At 48.9% G+C, this 13147-nt stretch overlaps 1 protein-coding gene and 1 long non-coding RNA gene across 2 annotated transcripts in view; one reads left to right on the top strand and one right to left on the bottom strand.

Moving 5' to 3' along the window:
* SYTL2 (synaptotagmin like 2) overlaps nt 1-11762 on the bottom strand; it is a 118160-nt gene extending 106398 nt beyond the window's left edge. The window contains 1 exon segment of the mRNA XM_070457178.1: nt 11673-11762. The gene's annotated coding sequence lies outside the window, so the exon portion shown is untranslated.
* On the top strand, nt 11670-12254 carry LOC139031785 (uncharacterized). The gene is made up of 2 exons (XR_011484292.1): nt 11670-11757; nt 12033-12254. It is a non-coding gene; the product is annotated as an uncharacterized lncRNA (long non-coding RNA).
* The last annotated feature ends 893 nt before the right edge of the window (nt 12255-13147 follow it).

The following is a 13147-nucleotide window of genomic DNA, read 5'->3' as shown; positions in this document are numbered from 1 at the left end:
AAAGAGTAAGTGGTGGGAACCCTTCTGAAATCCAAGTTCCCAGATACCAGTCAAGGACCAGCCTTGCAAGCAGGCATTCCTAAGGACAAGCAGTCTCAGGCTTGCTATGTTAATCGTTTCCTGCATTCACAAACCAAAACCCCAGATATCTAACTCATAACTACCCTCTGACCACTAAATTCCTATAGCCAACTGACATACTGAAATTCTTTTAAAAAAGTGAATATAACTTAGGGTTTCAAAACATATTCATTCAGCATATTTGGACTGAGTCAGCCTGCTGGGTTCCAGGCTTTAAGGAAATAGCAGTAAGTCCCAGCCCTCTAAGAAATTTCAGACCAATAGGAAAGATAAGATCAATACACAAAGAACGCTAACACAAGGTGGTGTGTGATGACGACCATAAAAGAGGTGGAAGCCAAACACTAAACCAGCCAGAGAAGGGAGAAAAAACTTCCTGCTGTGACGAACCAGGAAGATTTGGGTAAGAATTACCACCGGGCTGCAGTTTTTAGGACAGGTAAGATTTGAGAGTAAGTGGCAGGGTTGGGAAGAGCTCAAGAAGGGAAATAAAAGTGTCGTTTCAGGCACAGACAGGAAGCTGTGTGAACAATGCACAGAGGCTGCTGCAGGGAAAAGGGAATACGGTCTGATTGGAAGACTAGGTTCATAGAAGGGGACAGTGGAAGATAAGTCTCTAAACAGAAGTCAGAAAGAGAAAAACAAATATCGCATATTAACACGTATAGATGGAATCTAGAAAAATGGTACAGAAGAACTTATTTGCAAGGCAGAAGCAGAGACAGACATAGAGAACAAATGTATGGATACCAAGGAGGGAAGAGAGGGTGGAATGAATTGGGAGACTGGGAGGGACATACATACACTCCTATAGCACAGGGAGCCTACTCAAAGATCTGTAGTGACCCAAACAGGAAGGAAATCCAAGGAAGAGTGGATGAACGTATATGTATAGCTGATTCACTTTGATATACAGCAGAAACCAACATGATATTGTAAAGGAACTCTGTGTATGCATGGGTGTGTGTGAGCATGCATGTGCTCATTCGCTCAGTCATGTCTGACTCTTTGCGACCCCATGGACTGTAGCCTGCCAGGCTCCTCTGTCCATGGAATTCTCCAGGCAATAACACTGGAGCGGGTTACCATCTTCTACTCCAAGGGATCTTCCCAACCCAGGGATGGAATCTGCATCTCCTGCGTTGGCAGGCACATACTCCACTAAAAACCAGAAGAATATAAAACACGGGTCTCAAATGTAGATTGAAGGAGATTGTCTTTTATGCTGTGGGGGGTTCTGTGTGTGAGTTTTTGTTTGTTTGTTTGTTTACTTTTTAAACATGCTACGTTAGTATGCATGAAGGAGAGGACTGACTGTAATCAAAAGGGCTAAGGCTTTTGCAGTAGATCTTCCAAAAGTCAGAGAGCTGGGAGGAACAGAGAGGGGAAATATAAATGTCATTTGGGAGCAACATCGAGAAGGAAGCAGTAACAACGCTCCTCAGAAGATGCAGGAATCAAGTAAGACTTAAAACTCTCAAGTTAACTTTGGTATTAGCACATTCAACCAGAAGTGCCTGAAGGGCAGCCAGGTTAAAGGTAAAAAGTATTTTTACCGTAAAAAAGAGCTGGGCAGAGAATTCAGTGGATGTGTCTAGAGTTCCAATGGAGATGATGAACCAGGGCTCAGGAAGGAGGTCGTGGCTACAATGTGGAGGAAGCCGGCTTGGAGGGTCAGCTGGAGCAGAGAAGCCGCACACTGCACATGGCAAGTCCAGAGCTGCAAATTTCACCAGCCTCGAGCAAACATGACTGAGCTCTGGAGCTTGGCAGAGAGTCAGCGCTATAAACTCAAGCATACACACACACACACACACACACACACACACCCCCCCAAGAAGCACTCTGTGGGCAGAATACCCCAATTCGAATTCCTGACTCTACTATGTATTATTAGCTTTATGATCTGACACAAGGTTCTTAACCTCACTGCCCCGATTTCTCATCTATGAAATGAGCTTCATAGTAGTACCTATCTCATAAAGTTGTGGTGAGGACTCAATGAGCTAATTCATGAAAAGAGCTTAATTCAGAGTCTCTCTGGCACACAGTGAGTGTTCAATAATTGTTGGCCACTATTATTATCTTATTTGAGTCTCACTGTCATGTTATGAGATAAAGTCAGGCAATCATTACCATCTCCATATTATTAATTAGGCAACTAAGGCTCAGAGAGGAAACGCTTGCCCAGTTTTCACACAGTGAAGAACACAGGCTAGGATTTCATAAAGTCCAGTCTCCTTAATGAGATGCACAAATCTCTCCAAGCTCAGCCCACTCTCTGCCTCACTGGCCTCAGTTCTGACCAAGCTTGCCTTGGACATGAAGCTGTGCCCGCCACACTAGTTCCTGGGCCTCTTAACTTCCTGACCCCTCTTCACCTCTTAAGTCTCCTCTCAAGTATCACCTCTTCCAGGAAGCCCTTGGCACTTGCTCCCACTTCCCTATTACCACCCACCTCTCTCAATGCTCATATCTGACTACTAACACCACAACGTATGCAGTTATGGACCGCTGCTTTCCCCGCTGGACTCCGAGCCTAAACAATCTCTGTCACACTAAACTCCAAGTATTTGCTGAATGAACTAACTCTTGTCTCTAAGTCTGATATTCTTTCCCTCAGAGCATGTGTGTGTGTTAGTCACTCAGTAGTGTCTGACTCTTCGCAACCCCATGGACATTAGCCCGCCAGGCTCCCCTGTCCATGGGATTTTCCAGGCCAGAATACTGGAGTGGGTTGCCATTTCCTCTTCCAGGGGGTCTTCCGGACCCAGGGATCGAACCTGGGTCTCCTGCATTGCAGGTGGATTCTTCACCATCTGAGCCACCAGGGACACGCCCAAAGGATACCGTCCCGTTATCAACAAATGCTCACTGTCTAATAATAGTTTAAAAAGAATACCAACAAAATTTCAAAGACCAACCAATCCTACTGTACTAAACATGCAGTCATTCACTACCTCTAGGTAGGGAAGGGTGCGTGTGCACGTGCACACACACACACTCTCTCTCTTTCTCTCTCTCTTTTCAGAGCTGGCCATTCTCACCCACGGCTCATCTGTCTTCGAGCCTGTGGTCTCAGCGGAGACCGAACCCGCCTCTATCACAGATTCCTCCCTCTGCCTGATCAACCCAGTTAGAAGAACCTGGGGTGTGGCGCATGCAGGAAGACAGGTTCCAGGTTCCAAGACCTTGGGGAAAAGGTCAGCAGAGAAGAAAAGCGAGCAGACCCACTCCCTCTGCAGTTCCGCCAACAGCAGCCTGACACCTGTGCTCGGTTCCACGAACATCTGTCCCCGGAACCTTCCGACAGGCGGAGCCGCCGCCCTCCACGCCCCTGGCTCAGGGCCACCACCTGGTTCAGGTGGGAAGCAGGCGGTCCTTGCCACATCTCGGCATCCCCTGGCAACCACGGCTGATCCCCGCAGGGGCTCCTCCCTGGGGAACTCCGGGTATGTGTCAGGTTCTCCCTCTGGTCTGCAGAAAGCAGACGACACTCGGGTCAACAGAAACAGAGACCTAGAAACATACACAAACACACTCGCGTGTGCTGCTGTCTGACGCTGATGGCTGGGGAAAAGGGCCACTCAGCTTCTTCCGATTTGCCCACAGATAAGGGTTCTGTGGCCCATGCCTCCCTGCTCCTCCCCCACCAGGAAACTCAGAGACTGCTAACCACAGCAGTGCCTGCTGAGCACAAGAAATTCTGCAAAGCGCTAACCAAATTCAGCATGTCAACCATCCGCAGAACTTCAATTCTGGAAATATGGAAAAGGGCTGTAAACGCTGTTTCTGGGGCCAAGCCTCAATTATTTTGCCAAAAGCAAACCCAGGTTCTTATTTTAAAAGTGGTAAATGCTTAGCTCCAAGGCAGGACATGGGCCTCCCTGGTGGCTCAGCTGGTACAGAATCCTCCTGCAATGCAGGAGACCTGGGTTCGATCCCTGGGTTGGGAAGATCCTCTGGAGAAGGGAAAGGCTACCCACTCCAATATTCTGGCCTGGAGAACTCCACGGACCATATAGTCCATGGGGTTGCAAAGAGTCAGACACAACCAAGAGACTTTCACTTCACAAGGAAGGACATATTTATCATTTATGGAATTGCCGATCTCCAGTGTGGTCCAGTCCATAGGTTAGTACATGGCATTACCATTTTCCACCACATATATGCCTTCCTCGGGCAGTGGTTTAGTTGCTAAGTTGTGTCCAGCTCTTGCGACCCCATGAACTGAAGCCCACCAAGCTCCTCTGTCCATGGGAGTTTTCAGGCAAGAACACTGAAGTGAGTTACCATTTCCTTCTCCAGGGGATCTTCCTGACTCAGGGATTGAACCCCCGTCTCCTGCATTGCAGGCAGATTCTTTACCATCTGAGTCACCAAGGAAGCCCTACCTTCCTACAGAAGTCCTGAATTAAATAGCAGTACCATTCTCTACCAAGTACCTTTTACCAAATGCTTTAAAATATCTTATCTGTACCCACAAGTCCAAACAAGTGTGCCTTCTAGCAACCTGAAATCCACCTTTCAAACTTTGAACAGTGTTACTATTCTAAAATCTAGTTATTTCACACACATTATTGAGATACTTCATTATCCCCTTTGCTGCCTCCAAGATAAGGAGAAAGTTTTTAGACCACTTCACTGTTGGGCATCAGCCCCCCACATTAAATATATGATCCCATTTAATCCTCTGAACAACCTTGTGAGGCAGGTCTGATCACTGACATTTTACAGACACAATAAGGAAATAGTGATAAGGTCTCAGGATGCACCCTCAACGTGTCCCAAGACGGTAGACCTAAAACAATGCTAGAATCCATTCTATCAAGAATCAAAGAATTAAATTGAAAACCAAGATCCTTTGTCTCTTTGTCTCTTTTCTTGTTTTCCCATTTAGGTTATGGCAGAATATCGAGCAGAGTTCCCTATGCTATATAGAAGGTATAGATAGTAGGCATGAGCTATATACTAGGTCCTTGCTGGTTATGTTAAACGTAACAGCATGAGGGACTTCCCTCGTGGTCCGGTGGTTAAGACTCCGCCTGCCAACACTGGGGACATGGATTCGATCCCTGATGCAAGAACTCACGCGCCGCGGAGCAAACTGCAGTGTGCACCACGACCGCTGAGCCCGCGCTCCGCAAGGAGAAACCCCCACGATGCGAGGAAGAGAAGCCCCACGCGCCACAATTGGAGAAAGCCCACGTGCAGCCACGAAGACCCGGCACAGCCAAACATAACGGACCAAGGAAAACCCGTACATGTCAATCCCAAGCGCCTAGTCCATCCGTCCCCGCTACCCTTCCGGTGACCATAAATTCATTCTCTAAGTCTGTGAGCCAGGCTTTTTATTACCAAAACTCCCATGATTAGCCTAAAACCAGCAGGGGTGAAGATTCTGCCCTAAAGAATCTAGCACGCCGCAGTTGAATCTTCCTCCCAGGGCAGATGGCTGGCGGAGCGGTTGAGGCACGGATCTGACGCAGCGCCTTGGCTGGGCCAGGGGTCCGGCCTCAGAGCCCTCGGTTTTAATCATCTGACTCAGCCAGCAGCAGCAGACCCCAGGCGCCTGTGGCTGTGAGTAATGATGACATAAAACACATCTGTCTGATCAGAAGCTGATGGTGTCAGTTACACCAGGCATTACAGTGAAACAACGCTCTAGAGGGAAACAAGAATGCCTATTCGCCCCGGAGCTAAGCAATGCCCTTCTTTCTCCAACTCACAATGCGAACTTGTGGTACTGCTACCATTTACTAGATCTTACACCCCACCCCCCTCAAATATGTCTTGATGCATTTAGAGAAAAAAGACTTATCTAGGAATAATAAAGCAAATCTGTTTCCACTAGTTGTTGGAAAATGTCTACAAAGTAATGACATCAGGAAACGCTTTTATTCTGGCCTTTAATCTCTCACACCATTATGAGGGATAATACATACGAAGGTGGTTTTGTAAGTGGTAAGTGCTTCTTATACCGCATTTCAAGACTTCATTTCTTCCCTTTGTTCATGTATTAATTCATTAAAAACACTTTGCTAGATTCCCACTGAGTGCCGGGTAACTGGATACAGAATTAAATCAGAGACTCCAAGCCCTTATTAGAGGGTCAGTTTTCCCCCAAATTTGTCTTTTCATCTCCACGGTATTCCAACCACACCCGGCATGAGCTCCTCTCCTCTCTTTCTCTCTGCCTCAACCATTCCTACAGTTCCGTGTGCTGCTCCCACTTTCTGCAGAAGTCCTCGCCCAGGACCAAGTGCCCAGGGTGGTGGTGTTTTAGTCACTAAGTCATGTCTGACTCTTGCAACCCCATCAGCAGTAGCCTGTCAGGCTCCTCTGTCCATGGGATTCTCCAGGCAAGAACACTGGAATGCGTGGTCATTTCCTTCTCCAGGGGAATCTTCCCAACCCAGGGATCAAACCCGGGTCTCCTACACTGCAGGCAGATTACCAACTGAGCTATGAGGGAAGCCCAGGACCACTAAAAAAAAGTACTGTATTTAGTGATTTCAGAAGTGAGTAGGAGTGACACGCATGGCCTTATTAACATAAATAACCTGTTTTCATCATACTTCTATCAACCAGAAGTGATCCCAAAGCAGTTCTCCCTCCTATAATCTGAGGAAGTTCTAGATTAAGAGTTTAACAGATAGATGAGCAGAAACAACTCTCCCCTCGATGATCTGTGGACCATGTGTCCTCCAGGAGGGCAGTCAGCTGGGGAGACCCTTGGAAAATCATGAGAGGGCCCTGAAAGCAATGGGAAGCGGGGACACTTTCTGACCCCTGATTTATCTGTATAAGTAACACGTGCTAACTGATAGTACCAGTGGAGCTCCTATCTGATTCATCTGGATGCAGTCATTCTCTACCAAGCTTCTATCTGGGCAAATGTGAATGGAAAATAACCCAGAATCATAGACATTTATAGGTGGGCTTCCCAGGCAGCACTAGTGGTAAAGAATCTCTCTGCCAATGCAGGAGATGCATGAGATGCAAGTTCAATCCAAGGGTCAGGAAGATCCCCTGGAGTAGGAAATGGCAACCCACTCTAGTATTCTTGCCTGGAAAATTCTATGTCTCGAGGAGCCTGGCAGGCTACAGTCCATGGGGCCGCAGAGAGCCAGACAAACTGAGTGACTAAGCAGTGGGCAGCAGTACAGATGTTTAAGACTGGAAAGAACTTCAACTGGTCCAACTCCTTCACTTTATAGATTAAAAAACACTGGGACTTTCCTGATGGTCCAGTGGCTCAGACTCCATGGTCCCAATGCAGGGGGCCTGGGGTTCGAACCCTGGTCAGGGAACCAGAACCCACAGGGCACAACTAAGATCCTGCACCACCAAATAAACAATCTTTTCTTTAAAAAAAAAGCAAGAATCAGGGAGAGGACCTGACTAACCCCGGATCTCACAGCATGTCCAGGAGCCAGGCAGAAGCTGAGCCATCCGCTTCCCAAGGCAGGGCCCGTTCCACTGCCAGGAGCTGCTGTCCCGGGGTACCCCTCAGCTCCCCAGCTGCTCCGAGGCCTTCCCTCCGCACGCCTGGACCCTGCCTTAGGCAGTGAGAGCCAGCCCTCGGGATCGCTGCGTTCCCTGTGCAGAGGAAGAGTTTCCTAGAATGGCAAGCCTGTTTGGATTCTGTGAGAAGGACTGTGTTCTGTCGTCCTCTCTTCAGGATTGTGATGAAGACTAGTGAGACGCCAGCCATCCAGGAATCCTATATTCTCTGCAGAAAACAGTAGGGATCCAGTAGAGAGTCTGCATCACAATTAAGCCCTACTGATGTGAACCCCAAGAGTTAGAGCCCAGGATTTTATAAAGGCCAACAGTGCTTTTGCCCAACCTTCAAGTTAGTTTCAATTGCATACATATTGACAGGCAATTCAGATAACACACAACATCTGACTCTCAGTCCTCCTAATGACTTTGGTGGAGAAAAATCAAGCAGGTGTCCCAATTTATGAAAGCAAAAACTGGTTCACAAAAACTACCCAAAGCCACACAGGTACTAAAATGCAATGTTGGAGCAATGACTTCATCTGCAGCTCCCTCCTCCCCACTGGGAAATTTAGCTTCAGAACTTTCTGCTCACATGTTCCACGTCAACAACAGCGAAGACCTACCTTTTCTGTTACACCTGAGACATTCAAGATACTTGAGTCACGTAAGGAGCACAGCTTGACCCCATAACCTCAGGAGCAGCCCCGGCTCATAGGCACTTGTACTGGAAACTAAACAACACAGGTGAACCCCAGGGGGCGAACTTTGGGGTTCACTAACAGGAGTGACCTTTATGACGGCTTTAATTATTCATCATTTACTCTCAACTTTCTTTCAAAACAACTTGAAATGGCTCTTAGCTCTGACAGTAATACAGTCAAAAGTAAGGGATATATTTATTTGTTCATTTTTTTTAAATGTACTTGTATAGATGCAGAGAAAAGATATGAAAGGCTAACAGTCCAAGTTTTGCATTAGTTGTCTCTGAGTACAGATGTATTATTGTTATTAATGCTAATCTGTACTTTATCTTTTTCTACAATGAACAGGTATGGTTTGGGTAATAAGAAAACAAACAGTAATGATCTCACTTACCTGGAGAATCTTAAAAAGCTAAACTCCTAGGAACAGAGTAAAATGATGGTTGCCAAAGGCTGGGGAGTGGGGGAAAATGAGGAGATACTGGCCAAAGAATACAGATTTCCAGTTATAAGATGAATAAGTTCTGAGAATCTAAGGTACAGTATGGTGACTACAGTATGTATTACATACTTGAAAGTGGCCAAGAGTAAATTGCAAATGTCCTCACTACAAGAAAAATAGGAGCAACATATACATGTATAACATCATCATGTGTACAACTTAGACTTATGCAATGCTGTGTATCACTTGTATCTTAATAAGACTAGAGGGAGGAAAAACAATGATTGCTTTTATTTTTTAAATATGTTCTTCACTCTGAAAAATGGGAAAGAGGTAATCATCACAGAAGGTTGGGAAGCTCTATTACTGTGAACCAAGTGATCAGAAAATGCAAAACAAAACTTAAAGCCCCGAGACCAGAACCTTTGCCCTGCTTCTCCATTTGGGTCCCCTCAGCCTCCAAGAATATAAAGCAATATTCCAGGGCATCGATTTTATACAAATATTCTGGGGAAGAAAACTATATACAAATATTTATTTGTATTAAAAAAAAAACAAACCTAACAAGCATATGGAATCACATGAAAAAAAAAAAACTGCATAAAACCTTAAAGCCATTTTCAAGCTTGCTAGGGCCCATCTGAACTATATACCCCAATGCCCAGGAGTACTTGCCAGGCTTCTTTGCTATTAGAGACTTTTTTATGGAGAAGTCTGAAAGCCCTAACATGAATAGTACCATCCTATTTCCCCCTCTTCTTGAAAGAGCAGAAACCTGATTAAAACTAAGTCACTTTTCCTGTTCACTTTTTTAAAAAGTCAAATTTGTCTTCATCCACTATCTTTAAAACTCTTTTACAAAACAGGTGCCAGTCGACATATTACCAGGGTAATCTGTAAGCCCACAGGGGCACAGTTCACCCTACCTTCCTCACCTGAGGAGCAGAACAATCTGGCCTGGCATCCTGGAGTTCTGAGGATGGTGGGGGCCCCGGGCTGCCGCTACCCACTTCTGCAGGACGGCAGACCACTCTGCACAACGTGCTAATTCATTCATTCCACAAATGTTTATTGAGCGAAGCCTGAGAAAGGCCTTTCAGGGGACAGTGGGATCATTCACAAGCCAACGGTCAGGTCTAACGGATCAGCTGTGGACAATCAATCATTCATTAGACCTCAAACCACCTCTAGGATACAGCAAACAGGGCGCCCACCCCGCCCAGGCACCAGCAGCCGGGCGGGATCAGGCAGGGGTGTTCTGGAAGGGGGCTGCCGCTGGAGAGAGCCTAAGGCATCCCGGATTCCCACCAGAATGACCGGATCCCTTGCACCCTAAGTGACATAACACCTCCAAAGTGCTTTGAATGGCACCCGGCACCTCGTGTGAGCTCAGTAACAGTCATTTCTGCTGTTACTATGCCAGCTTGCCCTTACTCATGGAGAACCAAAAAAAAAAAAAAAACCCACAGGTTTTCAAATCAGAAAGACTGGATTTGAATCCCAGCTCAGCCATTTACTATCTATGTGAGACTAAGGGAAGCAAGTTTTCTGAGCCTCAGTTTCTCATCTGTAAAATGGAGTAAATACCAGTATCCTGGCCCTCCCGTAGCTCGGTGAGAATTAAGGATATGTTGTTTTACACACAGAGTATCTGGCCCATAGGGGCCCCCATAAAGTCAATACTGCCACCTCCAGGGCCCCTTCCGCTGCTTCTGATGGGCCCTGGAATCTAATTTCACCAGGATACCACACTGAGGGCAGAAGGGCTACAGGGCAGAGGGAAAGACGGGAGAGACCCGCAGGGGACCTTCTACAGAAACCCACCGGGGCCCTCTGCCCCGCTCAGGTCTCTTCCCCTGGTGGCGGCTCCATGCTGCAGACACCTGCCTGCCTCGCTGGGAATGCCTGCCAAGGGGACGGGAAGCTGAGCAGCAGTTGGAATCCATCCCGCCTTCCAGGGTGTGTGTGTCTGTCTGTCTGGGGCTTCCTCTGCACATCCCCGCGTGGTGGAGGCTGGCAGCATGATTCATAGTCTCTTCTTATCTCTGCTTCCATCGCAACCCAGAACCCAAGCCCTGGAGCCTGCTGGTCACAGACCAGCAATAAGTGAAAACGAGGACTTTTCATGCAGACAGGAAGGGAGCCCCCTCGAAGTCAAAGGGGCTTCACAAAGGGAGGCGGGAGGAAAGGGAAGCGGGAGAGGCGGGGTGGGGGCAGAGACAGGGGCCCACTTCCTACAGGCTGGTGGAGCTCGCTGTCTTAGCTGCTGAAACAGTTGGTTTTTCCACTTTGAAAAGATGATAAAGCCCATTCCTGTAAGACACAACTCAACCGCGGGACCAGGGCTAGGTGCAGGCAGAGAACTCCAAAGCCAACCTGCTTGTCTTCCAAGCAGAAACTATCCGCTCCCAACTCTCCCTCCCCAGCCTCCCACCTGTAGATAGGTCCTGACGCCCCACCGTACCCCACCTGAGCAACCGGGGGGCAGCCTGCAGGCAGGTCCACCCAGCAGCCGGCCCCAAGCCAAGCTCAGTCCTCGAAAGCCCAAGGAACGTCCGCCCACCGGAGCACCTCGGCCTCCTGGAGACTTGCCCCCAGGCAGTAGATTTGGCTCTTGAGCGAATGGGAGCCTAAGGAGGGCGCTTGCCCGACGCAGCAACGAAGTGCAGCGTTTCAGAACTTAGAAGCCCAAAAGGCATCACACCACAGCAGCTCCCTCATTTAAAAGAGGAGGAACCAGTACCAGGGAGAGAAAGAGAACCCCCCGAGGTATCACAGCGAGCGGGCTGGACCGGCTGCGGGGAGTCGGAGGCAGGCGGGCGAGGAGAGCATCTTCGCTCCCCGCGTCATCTAGGCTCCAGACCCCGGACGGGTGGTACAGACCCGGAACCGCACCCCGGGCTCCCCCGCCCTAACCCCGGCGCGGCGCGCTGCGTTACCTTCCTCGGAACTGGACTCTGCGCGCCTACTCTCCTCCGGCGGGGTGCAGGCGGCTCTGCCCCGAGCGCTCGTCCGGCGATCCAGGTACAGCCCGGCAGCTGTCAGCGCGGGGCGGCGCGTGCGGGCTCCCGGGGCTGGCGGGCGCCGGCGCCACTCCCGGACGCGCGGGCCAATACCTCCCCGCCCGCCCCGCGCCCCGCCCCGGCCCGGCCTCCGCGCGCGTGGGCTCCGGCCTTCTCTCCCGCCCTTCTCTCCACCCCCCTCCGCCCCGCTCCTGTTTAATTCTCTCCTCCTGGGCTCCCCAACTTGGCCTCCATCTCAGGCTTAACTTACCCCCAAACAACTTTTTCACTCTGCAGATCAAGACCGCAACACGGTTATTTTTCGATCCCTGTGCTTTAGGGACTCCTTGGAGTCCGAGAGCGTGGAGCGCCAGAAGCCCCTCCACCCTAAGATCGGGGGTCAGCTCCCCACCCGCCCCCGCGCGGGAGAAAGGGGCGCAAAGTGGTACTCGACAAGATGTTTTCACCCCGGATGTCAGTTTCCTCACCAGCAAAATAAACAGAAGTACTTCACAGGTTGTTGAGGGGGTCAAATGAGCTGATGGTTTAAAAATACCCTATGTACGGACTTCCCTGGCTGTCCAGTGGTTGAGACAAGTGGGCACAGGTTCCATCCTTAGTGGGGGAGGTAAGATCCCACATGCAGCGTGGCTTGGCCAAAAAATGGGGGGGGGGGGGAATCTATGTATTTTATATTATATACAGTAATACCTGGATAAATGGTGAGGGCGGCGTGTTCGGTCTGACTACCCAGTGGGGGCGCAGTGAGGCCGGGCACACTGCTGGAAGGTGTTGGCTGCTGCGGAGGCAGGCACGCCTATAAACACAACATTGTATCTTGGCCAGTTAAAAAAAAAAGTTACCGATGATAAAGCCAGCTCAGGCAAACTTGGGAAACTGGTGAACTTTAAGGCGTTTTGCTTCCTGGTCATCTCCCCAGTCATTGTTGAACATCCACTTGAAGGTAACCCATGTCTGCCTTGGGTCCTTCCAAAGATCTTCCTTCTCCCAATCTTGCAAATGCTGATTCTCACAGGACTGGTTCAGGCTGGGGGCAGCACTGCCCATCTGTCCTAGGAATCCTTGCCTTGGGTTAATGTGGGTATTTGGGCTTTTATCCAAGCTTTAAGAGCCTAAATGTGTCCCCATGCTGGGTGAGCACTCCAGATGCAATAGAGGATTAAGCCTTTGAAAAGACAAAGTTGTGAACAATTTCAGTGTAGAGTTGTTGTTCAGTGCAAAGTTGTTGCTCAGTCGTGTCCAGCTCTTTGCTACCCCATGGACTGCAGCACACCAGGCTTCCCTGCCCTTCACTATCTCCCGGAAATTGCTCAAACTCATGTCCATTGAGTCCATGATGCCATCCAACCATCTCATCCTCTGTCACCCCCTTCTCCTCCTGCTCTCAATAA

This window comes from Odocoileus virginianus, chromosome 28, assembly GCF_023699985.2.
Source record: "Odocoileus virginianus isolate 20LAN1187 ecotype Illinois chromosome 28, Ovbor_1.2, whole genome shotgun sequence".
Classification (NCBI taxonomy): Eukaryota; Metazoa; Chordata; class Mammalia; order Artiodactyla; family Cervidae; genus Odocoileus; species Odocoileus virginianus.
The sequence above is the reverse complement of the archived record's forward strand: the minus strand, read 5'-3'. Positions and strand labels throughout refer to the sequence as shown.